General features: G+C 43.8%; 1 non-coding gene across 1 annotated transcript; it reads right to left on the bottom strand.

Annotated features, from left to right (window-relative positions):
* Positions 1 to 9,279: 9,279 nt before the first annotated feature.
* Positions 9,280 to 9,353, bottom strand: Trnas-cga. Its single transcript has one exon. It is a non-coding gene; the product is annotated as a tRNA-Ser (tRNA).
* Between the last annotated feature and the right edge of the window lie 5,320 nt (positions 9,354 to 14,673).

Raw genomic sequence — 14,673 nt, 5'->3', positions numbered from 1 at the left:
ACATTATAGTGTCTTAGTTTCGCTTTGATCTTCGAGCAGCCCTCGGCAACTGCACATAAACTGTTTTCAAACGAATAAAAGAACATAATTTGATATTCGAAGTACTCACGTACGCATTATGATCTCATCCGCGAATTTTTTTGCAATCACAAATTTTCCTTTCCCTTTGCCTTTCACACCTTCCATTAAAATATTAATGTGAAATATTAATGAATACTATATACTGAGAATTATTTCGGTTTATTTGTAGTGTAAGTAACGCAAGTGCTCAAAATAAAAATATTTCTGTATACATATTCGACTACACGACCCTTGGATTACCCGGCCAGGGTCTTTCCGCTGTTCAGTCGTTACAGGGACACTAAGAAAAAATAAATGGCTCATGCCTCGCTCGCCCCATGCCAAAAACGGTATTTTTTTCTAACACATTGCCATTTCGAGCTCCCACATCATCACACTGACTTCTGCCCAAGCCCTACATACTCGTATACCATAAACTTGGAGAAGATCGGCTATACGAGTAGGAGCGGTCTCCTTGTAAGTGATGAACAAAATGATAGCTAATCTTTTCCGAGATATCATGTCTTCTGGCAGTATATTCTGGAATTCCATTTCCTTGACAAATTACACCCATCTTATAGTTGTCGAATGCATTCCTCTACCGACGCAAACAAAAACTGTCACACCATTACCAAACGTCCGTGAGGAGAGTTCATTTTGGTACAGTGGGATACCACAACTTATTTCAATCTGTCAATCAGTACTCTGCGTGGCAGAGTCACCCTTCAGTAACACAACTGTATAACTATGTGCAACGGAGATCCGACTTCAACTAATTAATCTTTTGGCCCTGATGCTGAAGTTGAAGTGGATATAATGAAATAGATTCTCCATTATTGCAACTACCTCCTGCATAAATTACTTTAGACAGGGTTGTAGGTTCTGTTTTCTACTGAAATTATGGATGTTGAGTATGTTTACACAGATTTTTTATCATAAAGACACAAGAGTGAAATACGGTGAGCCAATATAGTAACATATTATTGGAAACAACATGTAAATAGCACCAGTGCAGGTGACAAACTGGAAATGGGTGGAGTCCTATCCCACGGTTCCTGCTTGGTATGTGAAAAACGCAGTCTCGCTGTAGTCCACTGGAAAGACAGAAATTGTGAACGGTAAACTAATGTGCAACATGTGTGACGATCTACACTGCTGTTGTTTGCAGGGGCGAACACAGTACATAGTGAGTAATTCACGTCCAATATTCCTATCACGCTGGTGTGGCATAATGCTTACAATGCACTGTCGGCAAACTGCAATGTGATGAAGAGTGCACTACAGTGGTGACCCAAGCAACCTTCCCAAGTCTCTGCTACTGGATGAGTCTCCAAACCAGCACGAAACTGTAATGCTTCATGAGCCAAAGCTCTCAGTCATAAAATTCGCACAGATTTCCCTCGTGGCAACATACCGAAAGTCCACCTAAGTTGCCTTGCACCTAACCCCTAGTGTACTGTGGTCCTTGCTGCTGCCACACAACAGAATTCCGACGGTATGACCACAACGCCTCTCCAGAGGTCTAAACACGACCTTCATTCTCTCCTCACTACCTCTAAAACGCGATCCGCACTTCTACCCTCGTCTTCCAAAACGTGACTCCTCTAGTCTACTCGATTAAGTGCCTTCCAAATCCATGTGTTCCACATGGAGCTGCTTCAAAAACCACTATCCACACGTGGCAGGCCGTGTATGGTCTCTTTCACCAGTCGAGTATTTTTTAATGCCCATGCTGTCTCCCTCCAACAGATGGACGGATCTTCTTTGAGCAATCCTCTCTGTATCGCTACATCAAATACGTTCCCTCCAGTACACGCCTCCAGGTCACATGCAACATTTCAATCAAAAAATTGCTTCTAACATCGCATGGGAACATTGAGGTGTGAACCAGTGCACCTCTGAAAGAAAAAATGCAGGAGTTTATGAAATGCCTGGGCAGTGGATGTCAAGCCACCGCAACCCAATTATGGTGACCGAAGTCAAAAGGTTTTCTGTCATAGGCCAAAATGGCGTTCTCACGGAGGCTCATGATAAAAAGCATTGTTTGTGAATGCTGAGGCATGCTCTCTCCTCTCCAGGAAACAATCACAAGTGCCCTGTACTGATGCAGTTGTGCGGAGGTACCGTAAAACCTCTGGTGCCGGCCTCCACACCAAACTGTCTCATGTCCCGCTAAAGCCTACCATTCACAGGCCAAGCAGTCAGCCAAAATCCCCTGCCGAGCTGGTCTACCCTGACACATTTGACTTTGTGGTGTATGATTTTCCTGCAGTCAGGTCCAAGGCCTGGGTGTGTCAGCTCCACCAGTGAACTACTATCTGCTAGCCCTCACCTCTACCTGCCACCCCACCGTGCGACCTTTTCCCTTCTGTTTCGGCTTGGTGAAAACTGCGACGTGACTGGGCACAGGTAGGGTTCGCCATGCAGTCGCAGTGTGCACACAGTCAAAAGGGTCAGCGACCTGCTTAGTGGGAGAGGGGGTGGGGAAGGGGAGTCCTTCCTGTGTATGGGCAGCCTACGTGAATGTCGTCGTGGGACAATGGTCTACTCGCCACTGCTAGGGCCCATCCGCCATCGTTGCATCTGTAGGGGAAAGCAGTGATCGAGACTCTTCACCTCTCACCCACCATACCTGAGCTCAGCCCTGCACATTTTCTAAACTGCCTACCATTAAGTTGCTGTTTTGCTATCAGTGCTGGTGGTAGCCTCCGACTATAGCCGGCCATAAGAGGAAACCTGTTTTGAACCACATTATAACCAATGCGGAGCCTAATTACTGTCAATCCTCTGTACTGTTAACTGAATTGATGGGTGTATCCTTGAAACAACACAAGTTCCCTATTATGCATACAGCCAAAATTGAGATCACTTAGGTAGAGGAGAGTTGTGCCCAAAGGACTCGTAAACTTTCACCATGAAGACAATGATGGAACGCTACCGTACAGATACTGCAATATTAGCATGATTTTGGGGTACGTTGATTAAAATTTTATCTTTATGTGAGCTTATTTTCAATGTAGAATGGTATGAGTGCATAACGACAACTGGGCCTGTCTAATGTAACTGAAATGTTTCAGGTGTACAAAGGTGCCAGGCATGCCCACATAATGTGTAGAAGCAGTTTCTCGTCATGTGTTGTACTCTGAGAAGAGTCGAATAATTGGCATGGGGTACATGGATGCATCATGCCGACAGATTGCAGACATAGTTAGCTATAGTGCACTGATTGCAAAACGAACGGTGAAGAGGTGATTTCGTAACAATAGTGTTCCAAGAAGAGTGGACTCGGGTCCTTCCAGAAGGACTAAATTACGAGAAGGCTGCAGGCCTGTTTGATGGCTCTGACCAGTAGCCGACTGACAGAAGCGGTAATCCGAGAAAACATAATGGGGAGAGTGCCGGTACAAACTGCTGATAACAGATTAGTGGAAGCTTCAAGTCTCATGATACCTTGAGACTTTTACTGCAGACACAATGCTGAAGAACAAAAAGTAATGCGCGATACCAGAGTCAACTGTCAGAATAAGTGGTACTCTCTGGTGTTCAGAGTTTAGTCTCGCATCCATATGTAGTGGCCAGCTGGACACCAACATGTGCGTAGATGACCTAGTAAAAGATTACAGGGAGCAGTGAATACCAAGATGCACACCGCTCGCACTCCTGAAATCACGGTGTAAGGGGGGAGAACCGCAGCCATAGCGATCACAGAGAAGTTGAAGAGACAGGTACAGGATGACTCAAAAGAATGGGAAATTTTGGAAAGTGTTGTGGCAATGCTTCGAGGCAGGTGGCGCCGGATGACAAATAGAATGCTCCCCGCATTGCCCCGTCTTGCCATTTAGTAAAGAGTAAACATGGACCGATGGAAAGGTGTGCAGTCTGCCTTTGTGGTAAAAGCTTATTGCAAGCAGGGGAACTGTGGAGGTCGTGAGTCGAAAAATTCGGCGTCGTTTCAACATCAGACGGCATGGTCGTGTTTCCTCGGCGCATGCTGTCAACAACACCTGGGTCTGCAATTTTGAAGCAACGGTTCTGTATTGAAGAAGCAATCTGTAGGGAGAATCCGCACCGCTCGTACGGGAGACAATATCGAGGCTGTGCGAACTGCTTCTGCAAGAAGCCCACAGCTTGCTGGTAGACGTGACGCTGAATCTCTAAAGTTGCATCGATCGCGTGTTCACCGTATACTGAAAGTGAATTTAAAGTTCCACCCGTACGAGCAGTAGATCGTCCAGCAACTTCAACCTAACGGTCTGCTAATGTGTAGACAATACGCTGCACGCACATTAGCAAAAGTGGTCGACGACGACAATTTCATCAACAACCTTTGCGTGTCGGGCAGAGTTCACTTCCACCTCTGCGGCTTTGTCAACAGACAGAATTTTCGCTATTGGTCTCATCAAAGCCCATGTCAGCTACACAAGCATCCACTGCACGACAGGAAGGTTAATGTATGGTGGGCGTTACATTAAAATTTTAAAATTTGTGTTAAGGACTATGGGACCAAACTACTGAGGTCATCGGTCCCTAGGCTTACGCACTACTTAATCTAACTTAAACTAAGGACAACACACACACCCATGCCCGAGAAAGGACTCGAACCTCCGAGAGGGGTGGGCATTACAGGCCCCTACATTTTTGAAGATGGTGACGGGCGCGTAGTGACTGCAGCGTCTGTTCGGCTTGTTGCCGTGATGGAAAGTTCTGATGCGCATGAACTGCTCCATTTTACTACCGACAGTTCGTTTCAACATAACCGATCGACGGCACATACGGCGCGGATATCAATAGCAGCCGTGCTGTGCGACGATTGTTTCATACCCGTATCATATCAAGCCACAGTGACAATGCATGACCTGCAAGATCACCTGGCCTGACAGCGTGTGATTTTTTTCTTGTGGGGTCACCTTTACAACGCGGTTTACCGTACTCGATTTGCAACCACTAAACAACTTAAAGCAAGAATACGAGAGCAAAGCTCCAGCATCGCTATTGAATGTCAGGCCGAGCCACGTATAACGTTTCTATCAGGCTGCGGGAATGTGTGCGCCCAAGGGGGGAACTTATATACTGGACGTGATATTCAACAAATAAAAATGCTTATGACAGTAAATAATGGCATACTGACAAACAAATATTTGTAAAGTAATTGTGCTCATCCATTCCAAATTTTCCGTTCTTTTGAGTCACCCTGTACATATTATCTACGGCCGCGAGCTCGACTCCAGGCCACCACCAGCAATGGAGGCTGAACCTTTGACAATGCCAGCCACTCGTGTTGGTGAAACGTCGGAAAAAATCATCAAACAAACGTCGGCCTAAGAACCCGAGATATAAGACAACAGCAATTTGTTAATCTTAACGATTACGATGTAGAGAGCTATTGCTTTGGAAACAGGACTGATTCGGTAACTGCTGACGGGAGACAGAATGCTAAGCAGTATGTGGCAATAATGTACCCTGCTCAGGACCAGCGTGCCAGATGGCGTACTCCAACCGTGTGCTGTAAGATTCCACACGGAAGTTCACACCGCAAACAGGTCGTGGAATGTACGAGTCCTTGAGTGATCTCCTCGGTTTTGTTAGTCACAGAGCACGTCTGGCATACATCGGAAAGCCATATATTTTCGCCCGCATCTCGTGGTCGTGCGGTAGCGTTCTCGCTTCCCACGCCCGGGTTCCCGGGTTCGATTCCCGGCGGGGTCAGGGATTTTCTCTGCCTCGTGATGGCTGGGTGTTGTGTGATGTCCTTAGGTTAGTTAGGTTTAAGTAGTTCTAAGTTCTAGGGGACTGATGACCATAGATGTTAAGTTCCATGGTGCTCAGAGCCATTTTGAACCATGTATTTTCATGCCAGCCTTCAGCCAGCAATCTTCATGAAGCAGCATGTCTTCCAGGCGTGACATTGGCATTGGAGTGCATTCCTGCCCATGTCGTTAGACTTTATAGTGATTTCGATGACGAACATCAGTTTCGAATGGAATAAAAGCATAATAATTTGGTATTCGGTGCGCGACAAACATTTTCAGAAAGTTGGTAATTACTGGAGTGGTGCATTTGTTTTAACACTGTCCATTTCTACTAATGGCTGTTCCCTTATAATAAATGACCCTACTGGCTAAGAAGTTAGACGCCCGCTGCTTTTCCTTTCCGCCATCTGTTTTCCAGGCTGAGCTACCGCCATTCCTCAGCCTTTCCCAGCGGTTCGAAGGAACGCACGGTTGGTCACTGTAGCATATCTGCGTCTTTTAAAACCATTGATTTGTTCCCAAATAAAACATGTGAGTTGAGCGAGGCTAGAACAGCAGATGTATGATGTCACAATGAGGGACGAGGGTAACACGACAGATGCTACCACCTGGATACAGCATTCCTGGTGAACTGCGTCAACAAAAATTACATCTGATTGGCCACTGTAGCGAAAGGTAGAGGGTATTTATATCCTCTTGCCCGAACGCCAGAGCGGTTATCCTCAATTACCAATAATTATAAAAAAATTAATATTCACTTTTTGTTCAAAACAGCATTGCGCTGTAATGAGATAATTCAAACATCACTTTATTGTCATATTTAACTAAGAAACTGAATTCCTATTGATAGCGTTATGACTTCATGTGTCACGGGCTACGTTACAAATGAACGCCCAGCGATGTACATCGTGTCAAATTCGAGCTAAGGCTGATGGCACGGTGTTAAGAGGTTCGTGTCTAAGCGTAGGCGTCTCCGAACATTGCAGAATATTTTATGAGTTCAGGAAACTGTAATTTGTCTTACGATACAATTAACGGTAAAGTATTTTTGGCACTTATGCAGTTTAGCAGGTACGGAAAAAATTTTTCATTCCAAATGTATCTGGCTTGGAGAGCTTTGTGGGTGAATATGTAAAGTTTGTTGGTGATTGTACTTTGTATTTTCATAAATAAAGTTATCTGTAGCGTAGCCCACTTGAGGTTAGGTTGGGAGTTTTTTTTTGGAATGCGGCCGCGGCAGCGGCCGCCTATGATTTGAAAATACTGATTAGTTAGTGTATTACGCAATGTTGCGTCATCGGCAGCTCCGCGCTTATCGGGCAGAAGATATCGCCGACGGTCAAGGGAAAATGAAAATGGATGTTATATTCGAAATCAGCGCATCAGAATTCACTATATCGACAAAATATTGAAAAATAAAAAAATTTTTAAAAAATTTAAAACAATTTTTTTGATGAAAATAATTGACTGGAGCGAAAATAAATATCGTATTCGTAATCAGCGTATCAAATTTGAATATAATCGATCAAATTTTGAAAAAAATTGATAAATTTTTTCCGTACCTGCTAAACTGCATAAGTGCCGTAGTTTTTTAGGGAGAGGGGGAGGAGTGGGGAGGGGGGGGGCGGCGTACCAATCGCCCAAGTGGATTTTGCCCCCAAAAAAATTCTGAGTTCTCATTTGTTATCAGGTGAATGAACATGGGGCGTCATGGAGGGACTGGAGCTTGGATAAATCCACATTCCTATCTGGGACTGGAACTGGGGACTTCCATAGCCAAAATGGTGTGCTCTACCCATTTGACCATCACGATCACACTTCATTTCTGATTATGTTAGTAATATCAATTATTCAGCAAGTGATGAAGAATTATAGTCTGACTAACAAGTAATACAGATGATGTTGTGAGCGATATTCATAGGTGTACGCATGATTACCCAACATTATAGTACAGTTTGCTATTTTATCTGAAGGACTCTTTACCATAAAAAAACAGCTGGCATCCGTATACATGACAGAACTCATTATTTCAGTGACATAACAGCATTAGACTGTTGTGCTTTAGTTCCGTAAAAGGCTCATATCAAAAGAAACTGACTCAAGATCTGCATGCTAGCTCTGCGCTGATGCGCTAATATCGTTTGAAGATTCCGCATCGGCGGCAATATTACAAAAACTCTATCTTATTCTGATGTCTAGGCCCCTTACGCGTCTTGCTATTGCAGTACAAATGGAGAAATTAACGAGTCATCTGTCGTGGCGCAGAGAAAGGAATCGCATACTGATTCTTTAAGCACGTCGCGAAATTGGAAACCGGAAGGTGACACACGCTCCCTACAGTCCACCGGCGCTAAGCCTCATAGCTCTGTTGTCGTCTGTAATAGAGCCAGATGAATGTTCTGTATTTGCGTGCGATATCGTGTGTTCGCGTGTAGTTTCGGTCTTCGTGGAACAGAACACTGACGTGCGTTTGGTATGAGGGAAATGCAGGAGTAAGTGCCTACTGTAGTGCTACTCCAGTCGGCGTGTGTAAAGGGCGCAAAGACACTGAAAAACGATCTAAAATTGTAGTATTGAACCTACTGAAGATTTTTTTTTTATTGATCTGACCAACAGTGAAGAAGCAACGAATAATGCAGATTTTGCGCAAGTTCTTAAATGACAACAAAAACGTGTGGTATATCCGAATCGACTGTATTTCGTTTTCACAATGCAGCAACATCGGCAGAATCTCTAGAGGTTAGCATGTATTATGATCCTCCAAGAAAGGGATATAAATGAAAACGGAAATTACAGAATTTGACGATTTTGACAGTAGCCAATAGTCTTGTACTATTCTCCCATAGAACTCGCGTTTCACAGGGCCACACACAAAAATGTTTTGCTCGACTTCAACGGAAATATTGGCCTGAGGGTACCTATTGTTACCTTTGTGTAGCGTATATCGGAGATTTACGTGACGGATCCAGTGACGAAGGGTGAGCAACAGCTACAAATAAAAAAGAAAGTCAGGACGTAGTAAGTAATCTTATTAATGCAAGTCGTAGGAAAATAAAATCCCGACGGTGGTATACAAGTTCTCGAGAAATGGCACGCACTGAGTCTCTCTAAATAAAATGCTTTCATAGCTGACACAATACAATAATGATGTCTCAGTTGTTACCAAAATCAGTTTCATAATTTTCTCAACAACCTTCTCGCTGGAAGTTTCTACAAGGTTCATCGGCGATGACATTTATCGTCACACTGGCGGAGCATTTTCACACCCCTTTTGCTATTTTATTTTTTGTCTCGGAATACTTTTATGTTTTTAAGTTAAAATATGTGTCACATACATCTATGAACTTTGAAAATGGTCGTACATTATTTTCATTCCAAACATGCCTGTGGTTCTTTTTTTCATAGCAGCTAGCAAGAATTCTCTTTCCGAAAGCAGTCCATCATGAAACTTCCTAGCAGATTAAAACTGTGTGTCGGACCGAGACTCGAACTCGGGACCTTTGCCTTTCGCGGGCAGTGCTCTACCAACTGAGCTACCCAAACACGACCCACGCCCCCTCCTCACAGCTTTACTTCTGCCAGTACCTCGTCTCCTATCTTCCAAACTTTCCAGAAGCACTTGCCCGCGAAAGGCAAAGGTCCCGAGTTCGAGTCTCGGTCCGGCACACAGTTTTAATCTGCTAGGAAGTTTCATATCAGCGCGCACTCCGCAGCAGAGTGAAAATATCATTCTGGAAACATCCCCCAGGCTGTGGCTAAGCCATGTCTCCGCAATATCCTTTCTTTCAGGACTTCTAGTTCTGCAAGGTACGCAGGAGAGTTTTTGTAAAGTCTGGAAGGTAGGAGACGAGGTACTGGCAGAAGTAAAGCTGAAGGACGGGGCGTGAGTCGTGCTTGGGTAGCTCACTTGGGCAGCCGGCACGGTAGCTCAGCGTGTTAGCCGGCACGGTAGCTCAGCGTGTTAGGTCAGAGGCTTAGCTGCCCTCTGTAATAAAAAAAAACTGAGTTAATCGATCAACAACGAACTTAAACGGGTGTCTTACGACGTCCGCCCCGAGCAGATGCAACGAAAGAAAGCGATCAAAATGAGATTAAAAAAAAAAAAAACGCGTGTTCGGTCAGAGGACTAGCTGCCCTCTGTAATAAAAAAAACTGAGTTAATGAATCAACAACGAACTGAAACGGGTGTCTTTCGACGTCCGCCCAGTGCAGGTACAACGAACGGAGACAAAAAAAAAAAAAGAAGAAGAAGAAGAAGGTTGGTAGAGCACTTGCCCGCGAAAGGCAAAGGTTCCTAGTTCGAGTCTCGGTACGGCACACAGTTTTAATCTGCTTTTTTTTGGTCATCAGTCTACTGACTGGTTTGATGCGGCCCGCCACGAATTCCTTTCCTGTGCTAACCTCTTCATTTCAGAGTAGCACTTGCAACCTACGTCCTCAATTATTTGCTTGACGTATTCCAATCTCTGTTTTCCTCTACAGTTTTTGCCCTCTACAGCTCCCTCTAGTACCTTGGAAGTCATTCCCTCATGTCTTAGCAGATGTCCTTCTCCTTATCAGTGTTTTCCACATATTCCTTTCCTCTCCGATTCTGCGTAGAACCTCCTCATTCCTTACCTTATCAGTCCACCTAAATTTCAACATTAGTCTGTAGCACCACATCTCAAACGCTTCGATTCTCTTCTGTTCCGGTTTTCCCACAGTCCATGTTTCACTACCATACAATGCTGTACTCCAGACGTACATCCTCAGAAATTTCTTCCTCAAATTAAGGCCGGTATTTGATATTAGTAGACTTCTCTTGGCCAGAAACGCCTTTTTTGCCATAGCGAGTCTGCTTTTGATGTCCTCCTTGCTCCGTCCGTCATTGGTTATTTTACTGCCTAGGTAGCAAATTCCTTAACTTCATTGACTTCGTGACCATCAATCCTAATGTTAAGTTTCTCGCTGTTCTCATTTCTACTACTTGTCATTACCTTCGTCTTTCTCCAATTACTCTCAAACCATACTGTGTACTCATTAGACTGTTCATTCCGTTCGGCAGATCATTTAATTCTTCTTCACTTTCACTCAGGATAGCAATGTCATCAGCGAATCGTATCATTGATATCCTTTCACCTTGTATTTTAATTCCACTCCTGAACCTTTCTTTTATTTCCATCATTGCTTCCTCGATGTACAGATTGAAGAGTAGGGGCGAAAGGCTACAGCCTTGTCTTACACCCTTCTTAATACGAGCACTTCGTTCTTGATCGTCCACTCTTATTATTCCCAATTGGTTGTAGTACATATTGTATATGACCCGTCTATCCCTATAGCTTACCCCTACTTTTTTTCAGAATCTCGAACAGCTTGCACCATTTTATATTGTCGAACGCTTTTTCCAGGTCGACAAATCCTATGAAAGTGTCTTGATTTTTCTTTAGCCTTGCTTCCATTATTAGCCGTAACGTCAGATTTGCCTCTCTCCTCCCTTTACTTTTCCTAAAGCCAAACTGATCGTCACCTAGCGCATTCTCTATTTTCTTTTCCATTCTTCTGTATATTATTCTTGTAAGCAGCTTCGATGCGTGAGCTGTTAAGCTGATTGTGCGATAATTCTCGCACTAGTCAGCTGTTGCCGTCTTCGGAATTGTGTGGATGATGCTTTTCCGAAAGACGGATGGTATGTCGCCAGACTCTTATATTCTACACACCAACGTGAATAGTCGTTTTGTTGCCACTTCCCCCAATGATTTTAGAAATTCTGATGGAATGTTATCTATCCCTTCTGCCTTATTTGACCTCCAAAGCTCTTTTAAATTCGGATTCTAATACTGGATCCTCTATCTCTTCAAAATCGACTCCTGTTTCTTCTTCTACCACATCAGACAAATCTTCACCCTCATAGAGGCTTTCAATGTATTCTTTCCACCTATCTGCTCTCTCCTCTGCATTTAACAGTGGAATTCCCGTTGCACTCTTAATGTTGCCACCGTTGCTTTTAATGTCACCAAAGATTGTTTTGACTTTCATGTATGCTGAGTCTGTCCTTCCGACAATCACATCTTTTTCGATGTCTTCACATTTTTCCTGCAGCCATTTCGTCTTAGCTTCCCTGCACTTCCTATTTGTTTCATTCCTCAGCGATTGTATTTCTGTATTCCTGATTTTCCCGGAACATGTTTGTACTTCCTCCTTTCATCAATCAACTGAAGTATTTCTTCTGTTACCCATGGTTTCTTCGCAGCTACCTTCTTTGTACCTATGTTTTCCTTCCCAACTTCTGTGATGGCCCTTTTTAGAAATGTCCATGCCTCTTCAACTGTACTGCCTACTGCGCTATTCATTATTGCTGTATCTATAGCGTTAGAGAACTTCAAACGTATCTCGTCATTCCTTAGTACTTTCGTATCCCACTTCTTTGCGTATTGATTCTTCCTGACTAATGTCTTGAACTTCAGCCTACTCTTCATCACTACTATATTGTGATCTGAGTCTATATCTGCTCCTGGGTATGCCTTACAATCCAGTATCTGATTTCGGAATCTCTGTCTGACCATGATGTAATCTAATTGAAATCTTCCCCTATCTCCCGGCCTTTTCCAAGTATACCTCCTCCTCTTGTGATTCTTGAACTGGGTATTCGCTATTACTAGCTGAAACTTGTTACAGAACTCAATTAGTCTTTCTCCTCTTTCATTCGTTGTCCCAAACCCATATTCTCCTGTAACCTTTTCTTCTACTCCTTCCCCTACAACTGCATTCCAGTCGCCCATGACTATTAGATTTTCGTCCTCCTTTACATATTGCATTACCCTTTCAATATCCTCATACACTTTCTCTATCTGTTCATCTTCGGCTTGCGACCTCGGCATGAATCTGCTATGAAGTTTCATATCAGCACACACTCCGCTGCAGAGTGAAAATCTCATTCCAGCAGTCCATCATATTTAAACTAAAAACAGAAATATCTTATTTTTCCTCTAAATTTTTGGTAACATCTGAAATTATCGCTAACTAGTAGTGTTGTAGAACAGTGAGATGGCCTTGAGATGCCAGGCAGCTACAGTAACTAACTACGTATGTATTTGGTGGCGGAAAGCCTTGCATCCTTATTACGTTGTGGACGAGGTGAAGTTCATATTTATTGCGATTAAGGTCTTAGCACGTGATGCTGGCTACAAGACGGCGGCGATAGTGGAGTACAACAATCAGCCTGCTGCCCCGGAGTGGCGAGTGGTGGGCTTAATCACGGCCGTAAAGAGCGCGTAGCACCCCGCCGGGACCGACGCATCCCCGCTACACGGCCGTCGGCAAACTCAATCAGGCCGCAGGCGAGGCAAGCAACGGCCGCACACTCGCACCCAATGCTAGTGGAGTAGAGATCCACTCCACGTGTTTACCCTGAGTGTCCGCGGCTGCGTTTGCGCTGCGCCCAACGTTCACACAGCACAGCTCAGCAGCGGCAAGCACGATACGTCAACGGCAAAAAGCGAGACGCAGGCTGGCTGACATAGGGTGGACACCCTTAATGTTTGCGAAGGCTCTCCGAAAACAACACATCTACATATAAAAACGCAAACAACGCTCGCAGAATAGACCTTAGACCTGTTCCGACTGGCCGACTCCTGCCTACAAGGCAGTACGAGGAGCGAGCTATGATCGTGGGACACGTGATAAGTATGCCGTCAATCCCTCTAGCCGCTGTTGCCAGTAGATGTATCCTGATGGTGCTGCTGTTTCTTTATTCAAACAGCTCTTCATTTGGCATCACAAGGCCGAATGGAGCCCATTGCAGACCTCCTTGCCTCTGAAAAAACACTGAAGTAATACTGGGAATCAAACCTGTGTCCTACAGCCAAGACAGCGAGTGTAACTTTCTTTTCTTCGTGATTTTTTTGGCAGTGGCTATGTGTGGATGTCACATGACGACTTTCAAATTCAATGAATGACAACTTCACTCAGTTTCTTTATTGCAGGAGCTGGGCAGTTCTATGATCGAACATGCTGTGCTATCGTGACGGCCTTTTCGCTACAGAGATGGTCTACATCTGCACTCTGCAAACCAAAGTGATGTGGTTGCCAAACAGTAATTCTCATTTTTAACCTCCGACGCAAACGGTGGGGTGTTATAAACAGATAAGCTAACGCGTTACGACCACTACCTGCCGCGAGATTTGATGTCGCCTGGTGGCGTTGCGGGAACGTGACGGGCTCGATTCGATTTGATTCGATTCAGCTTTCGTTATATAGACCCAATAAATGAGATGATTCTCGTGGGTGTGGAACATGTCAGAAAATATAACATAAAAACATAAAACATTTGAATGTAATACTTACTACCCTGATCATTTGTCAGGAGATTGTCGAATAGGTGAACAGAATGCGGTAAACTGGAACAGCTAGTATTTGAAGAATTAACACGCTGTCAGAATGAAACATTTCTATGCGTTTTTAATAAATTTATCATACATAAAATACCTAATCTTGACTGTTGTGACCAAGTATTGGCAAAACTGAAAACTAACAGAAATTTTTACTTAAGCTGGGTTAAAAGTCTCTGTTAAGATATTCATCTACAGAGTAGAAGGAGTTGCCTATCAAAACGTCTTTCAAACACTATTCCAGCCGTGCTTTATCTGAAACTAAGTTTTTAAGGGTTGCTGGTAATTTATTGAAAATGTGTGTTCCTGAATATTGGACCCATTTTTGGACCTTGGTAAGCGATTCTAGGTCTTTATGTAGATTGTTCTTGTTCCTAGTATTGATACTATGTATTGAGCCATTCGTTGGAAGTAGATATACTTGCAACAAATTTCATTAAAGAATAAATATACTGAGAACCAGTGGTTAAAATACAAAGTTCCTTGAACAGGTTTCT

This window comes from Schistocerca americana, chromosome 6 (genome assembly GCF_021461395.2).
Source record: "Schistocerca americana isolate TAMUIC-IGC-003095 chromosome 6, iqSchAmer2.1, whole genome shotgun sequence".
In the NCBI taxonomy this organism is placed as follows: Eukaryota; Metazoa; Arthropoda; class Insecta; order Orthoptera; family Acrididae; genus Schistocerca; species Schistocerca americana.
This window is presented reverse-complemented; position numbering and strand designations above follow the sequence as displayed.